The following is a 6281-nucleotide window of genomic DNA, read 5'->3' as shown; positions in this document are numbered from 1 at the left end:
GGGTCTTGGTGCATTGGCCGGGTGCCAGGCCTGTGTCTCTGAGGTGGGAGAGCCGAGTTCAGGACACTGGTCCACCAGAGACCTCCTGGTCCCACGTAATATCAATTGGTAAGAGCTATCCCAGAGATCTCCATCTCAACACTAACACCCAGCTCCACTCAACGATCAGCAAGCTCCAGTACTGGAAACCCCACGCCAAACAACTAGCAACACAGGAACACAACCCCACCCATTAGCACAGAGGCTGCCTAAAATCATACTAAGTTCACAGACACCCCAAAACACACAACTGGATGCAGTCCTGCCCACCAGAAAATTCCAGCCTCATCCACAAGAACACAGGCATTAGTCCCCTCCACCAGGAAGCCTACACAAACCACTGAACCAACCTTACCCACTGGGGCAGACACCAAAAACAATGGGAACTATGAACCTGCAGCCTGTGAAAAGGAGGCCCCAAATGCAGTAAGTTAAGCAAAATGAGAAGACAGAGAAATATGCAGAAGATAAAGGAGCAAGGGAAAAACCCACTAGACCAAAAAAAATGAAGAGGAAATAGGCAGTCTACCTGAAAAAGAATTCAGAGTAATGATAGTAAAGATGATCCAAAATCTTAGAAATAGAATGGAGAAAATACAGGAAACATTTAACAAGGACTTAGAAGAACTAAAGAGCAAACAAACAATGATAAGCAACAAAATAAATGAAATTAAAACTTCTCCAGAAGAAATCAATAGCAGAATAACTGAGGCAGAAGAACAGATAAGTGACCTGGAAGATAACATAGTGGAAATAACTACCACAGAGCAGAAAAAAGAATGAAAAGAATTGAGGACAGTCTCAGAGACCTCTTGGGCAATATTAAACTCACCAACATTCGAATTATAGGGGTCCCAAAAAAGAAAAGAAAAAGAAAGGGACTGAGAAAATATTTGAAGAAATTATAGTTGAAAACTTCCCTAATATGGGAAAGGAAATAGTCAATCAAGTCCAGGAAGTGCAGAGAGTACCATACAGGATAAATCCAAGGAGAAACACACCAAGGCACATATTAATCAAACTATCAAAAATTAAATACAAAGAAAAAATATTAAAAGCAGCAAGGGAAAAGCAACAAATAACATACAAAGGAATCCCCATAAAGTTAACAGCTGATCTTTCAGCAGAAACTCTGCAAGCCAGAAGTGAGTGGCAGGACATATTTAAAGTGATGAAAGGGAAAAACCTACAAACAAGATTACTCTACACAACAAGGATCTCATTCCGATTTGACAGAGAAATTAAAACCTTTACAAACAAGCAAAAGTTAAGAAAATTCATCACCACGAAATCAGCTTTACAACAAATGCTAAAGGAACTTCTGTAGGCAGGAAACACAAGAGAAGGAAAAGACCTACAATAACAAACACAAAAAAATTAAGAAAATGGTAATAGGAACATACATATCGATAATTACCTTGAATGTAAATGGATTAAATGCTCCCACCAAAAGACACAGGCTGGCTGAATGGATACAAAAACAAGACCCATATATATGCTGTCTACAAGAGACCCACTTCAGACCCACTTCATACACATACAGACTGAAAGTGAGGGGATGGAAAAAGATATTCCATGAAAATGGAAATCAAAAGAAAGCTGGAGTAGCAATACTCATATCAGACAAAATAGACTTTAAAATAAAGACTATTACAAGAGACAAAGAAGGGCACTACACAATGATCAAGGGATCAATCCAAGAAGATATAACAATTGTAAATATTTACGCACCCAACATAGGAGCACCTCAATACATAAGGCAAATGTTAACAGCCATAAAAGGGGAAATCGACAGTAACACAATAATAGTAAGGGACTTGAACCCCTACTTTCACCAATGTACAGATAAACCAAAATGCAAATAAATAAGGAAGCACAAGCTTTAAATGATACATTAAACAAAATGGACTTAATTGATATTTATAAGACATTCCATCCAAAAACAACAGAATACACTTTCTTCTCAAGTGCTCATGGAACATTCTCCAGGATAGACCATATCTTGGGTCACAAATCAAGCCCTGGTAAATTTAAGAAAATTGAAATCATATCAAGTATCTTTTCTGACCACAACACTATGAGACTAGTTATCAATTACAGGAAAAAAACTGTAAAAAATACAAACACATGGAGACTAAAAAACACACTACTAAAAAACCAAGAGATCACTGAAGAAATCAAAGAGGAAATCAAAAAATACCTAGAAACAAATGACAGTGAAAACACAAAGACCCAAAACCTATGGGATGCAGCAAAAGCAGTTCTAAGAGGGAAGTTTACAGCAATACAATCCTACCTCAAGAAACAAGAAACATGTCAAATAAACAACCTAACCTTACACCTAACAATTAGAGAAGGAAGAACAAAAAACCCCCAAAGTTAGCAGAAGGAAAGAAATCATAAAGATCAGATCAGAAATAAATGAAAAAGAAATGAAGGAAACGATAGCCAAGATCAATAAAACTAAAAGCTGGTTCTTTGAGAAGATAAACAAAATTGATAAATCATTAGCCAGACTCATTAAGAAAAAAAGGGAGAAGACTCAAATCAACAGGATTAGAAATGAAAAAGGAGAAGTAACAACTGACACTGCAGAAATACAAAGGATCATGAGAGATTACTACAAGCAACTCTATGCCAATAAAATGGACAACCTGGAAGAAACAGACAAATTGTTAAAAAACACAACCTTCCGAGACTGAACCAGGAAGGAATAGAAAATATAAACAGACTAATCACAAGCACTAAAATTTCAACTGTGATTACAAATCTTCCAACAAACAAAAGCCCAGGACCACATGGCTTCACAGGTGAATTCTATCAAACATTTAGACAAGAGCTAACACCTATCCTTCTTAAACTCTTCCAAAATATAGCAGAGGGTGGAACACTCCCAAACTCATTCTATGAGGCCACCATCACCCTGATATCAAAACCAGAGAAAGATGTCACAAAAAAAGAAGACTACAGGCCAATATCACGGCTGAACATAGATGCAAAAATCCTCACCAAAATACCAGAAAACAGAATCCAGCAGCACATGAGAAGGATCATACACCATGATCAAGTGGGGTTTACCCCAGGAACGAAAGGATTCTCCAGTATAGGCAAATCAATCAATGTGATACACCATATTAACAAACTGAAGGATAAAAACCGTATGATCATCTCAACAGATGTAGAAAAAGCTTTTGACAAAATTCAACACCCATTTATGATAAAAACTCTCCAGAATGTAGGCATAGATGGAACTTACTTCAACATAATAAAGGCCATATATGACAAACTCACAGCCAACATCATTCTCAATGGCGAAAAACTGAAACAATTTCCACTAAGGTCAGGAACAAGACAAGGGTGCCCACTCTCACCACTATTATTCAACATAGTTTTGGAAGTTTTAGCCACAGCAATCAGAGAAGAAAAAGAAATAAAAGGAATCCAAATCGGAAAAGAAGAAGTAAAGCTGTCACTGTCTGCAGATGACATGATACTATACATAGAGAATCCTAAAGATGCTATCTGAAAACTACTAGAGCTAATCAATGAATTTGGTAAAGTAGCAGGATACAAAATTAATGCACAGAAATCTCTTGCATTCCTATACACTAATGATGCAAAATCGGAAAGTGAAATTAAGAAAACACTCCCATTTACCACTGCAACAAAAAGAATAAAATATCTAGGAATAAACCTACCTAAGGAGACAAAAGACCTGTACGCAGAAAACTATAAGACGCTGCTGAAAGAAATTAAAGATGATACAAACAGATGGAGAGACATACCATGTTCTTGGATTGGAAGGATCAACATTGTGAAAATGACTCTACTACCCAAAGCAATCTACAGATTCAGTGCAATCCCTATGAAACTACCAATGGCATTTTTCACAGAACTAGAACAAAAAATTTCACAATTTGTATGGAAACACAAAAGACCCCAAATAGCCAAAGCAATCTTGAGAAAGAAAAACGGAGCTGGAGGAATCAGGCTCCCAGACTTCAGACTATACTACAAAGCTACAGTAATCAAGACAGTATGGTACGGGCACAAAAACAGACATATAGATCAATGGAATAGGATAGAAAGCCCAGAGATAAACCCATGCACCTATGGTCACCTTATTTTTGATAAAGGAGGCAAGAATATACAATGGAGAAAAGACACCTTCTTCAATAAGTGGTGCTGGGAAAACTGGACAGCTACATGTAAAAGAATGAAATTAGAACACTCCCTAACACCATACACAAAAATAAACTCAAAATGGATTAAAGACCTAAATGTAAGGCCAGACACTATCAAACTCTTAGAGGAAAACATAGGCAGAACACTCTATGACATAAATCACAGCAAGATCCTTTTTGACCCACCTCCTAGAGAAATGGAAATAAAAACAAAAATAAACAAACGGGATCTAATGAAACTTAAAAGTTTTTGCACAGCAAAGGAAACCATAAACAAGACAAAAAGACAACCCTCAGAATGGGAGAAAATATTTGCAAATGATGCAACTGACAAAGGATTAATCTCCAAAATTTACAAGCAGCTCATGCAGCTCAATATCAAAACAACAAACAACCCAATCCAAAAATGGGCAGAAGACCTAAATAGACATTTCTCCAAAGAAGATATACAGATTGCCAACAAACACATGAAAGGATGCTCAACATCACTAATCATTAGAGAAATGCAGATCAAAACTACAATGAGGTATCACCTCACACCGGTTAGAATGGCCATCATCAAAAAAATCTACAAACAACAAATGCTGGAGAGGGTATGGAGAAAAGGGAACCCTCTTGCACTGTTGGTGGGAATGTAAATTGATACAGCCACTATGGAGAACAGTATGGAGGTTCCTTAAAAAACTAAAAATAGAAGTACCATACGACCCAGCAATCCCACTACTGGGCATATACCCTGAGAAAACCATAATTCAAAAAGAGTCATGTACCACAATGTTCATTGCAGCTCTACTTACAACTGCCAGGACATGGAAGCAACTGAAGTGTCCATCAACAGATGAATGGATAAAGAAGATGTGGCACATATATACAGTGGAATATTACTCAGTCAAAAAAAGGAATGAAATTGAGTTTTTTGTAGCGAGTTGTAGAGTCTGTCATACAGAGTGAAGTAAGTCAGAAAGAGAAAAACAAATACCGTATGCTAACACATATATATGGAATCTAAAAAAAAAAAAAAAAAAGGTTCTGAAGAACCTAGGGGCAGGACAGGAATAAAGACACAGATGTAGAGAATGGACTTGAGGACATGGAGAGGGGGAAGGGTAAGCTGGGACGAAGTGAGAGAGTGGTATGTACATATATACACTACCAAATATAAAATAGATAGCTAGTGGAAAGCAGCTGCATAGCACAGGGAGATCAGCTCAGTGCTTTGTGACCACCTAGATGGGTGGGAGAGGGAAGGTGGGAGGGAGACGCAAGAAGGGGGGAGATATGGGGATATATGTATATGTATATGTATAGCTGATTCATTTTGTTATACAGCAGCAACTAACACAACAATGTAAAGCAATTATATTCCAATAAAGATGTTTAAAAAAATAAATAAATAATTAAAAAGGGAAAAAAATTATAAAATAAACAACCTCAACACTTTCCCACAAATCATGTGACATTTATAAGGGTGAGATTAAAGAATAATAAATCCAAGTGTAGGATCAATGAAACAGCTATGGAGGAAACAGATAATATCAAAGCAGATGAGAAGGGACAAAGGATGTTGCATTTCCAAAACCCTATAAAGATCCAAAAGTGCTAACCTTCCTTCAAGCTGCCTTTGCTACCATATTCATCCATTCAATCAATATTAACTGAGTACTGACAGTATTACAAGCACTGAGAAATTATATGTGGTAACATACAGTAATACAGAATAAGCCATGGCCTCTGCCCTCTGGGAGTTGACAATCTAGTAGGAAAGATGAGAAACAACAAAAGCAAAGAGGAAAGTGTGAAGGGCAGATGATTATAATGCATCTCTCCAAATACAGATTCCACAGCCCCACTCCCCCCATCCCTGCAACACTGAGCACATATACAAGGTTACTGTGCATCAGTAAGCTAAATTCAGCCCCAGCCAAAACCAGACAACAAAAATATTCAGTTTAGATATAAAATAATTCAACTTTCATTAGTTCATACAATTGCATTCAATGAAACATTCATTTGTTCAAGAAACATTTACTTAAGCATGGAAGAAGTGTCAGGTCCTGT

The sequence above is a fragment of the Balaenoptera ricei genome, chromosome 4 (assembly GCF_028023285.1).
Source record: "Balaenoptera ricei isolate mBalRic1 chromosome 4, mBalRic1.hap2, whole genome shotgun sequence".
Classification (NCBI taxonomy): domain Eukaryota; kingdom Metazoa; phylum Chordata; class Mammalia; order Artiodactyla; family Balaenopteridae; genus Balaenoptera; species Balaenoptera ricei.
Note: the sequence above shows the minus strand (reverse complement) of the source record.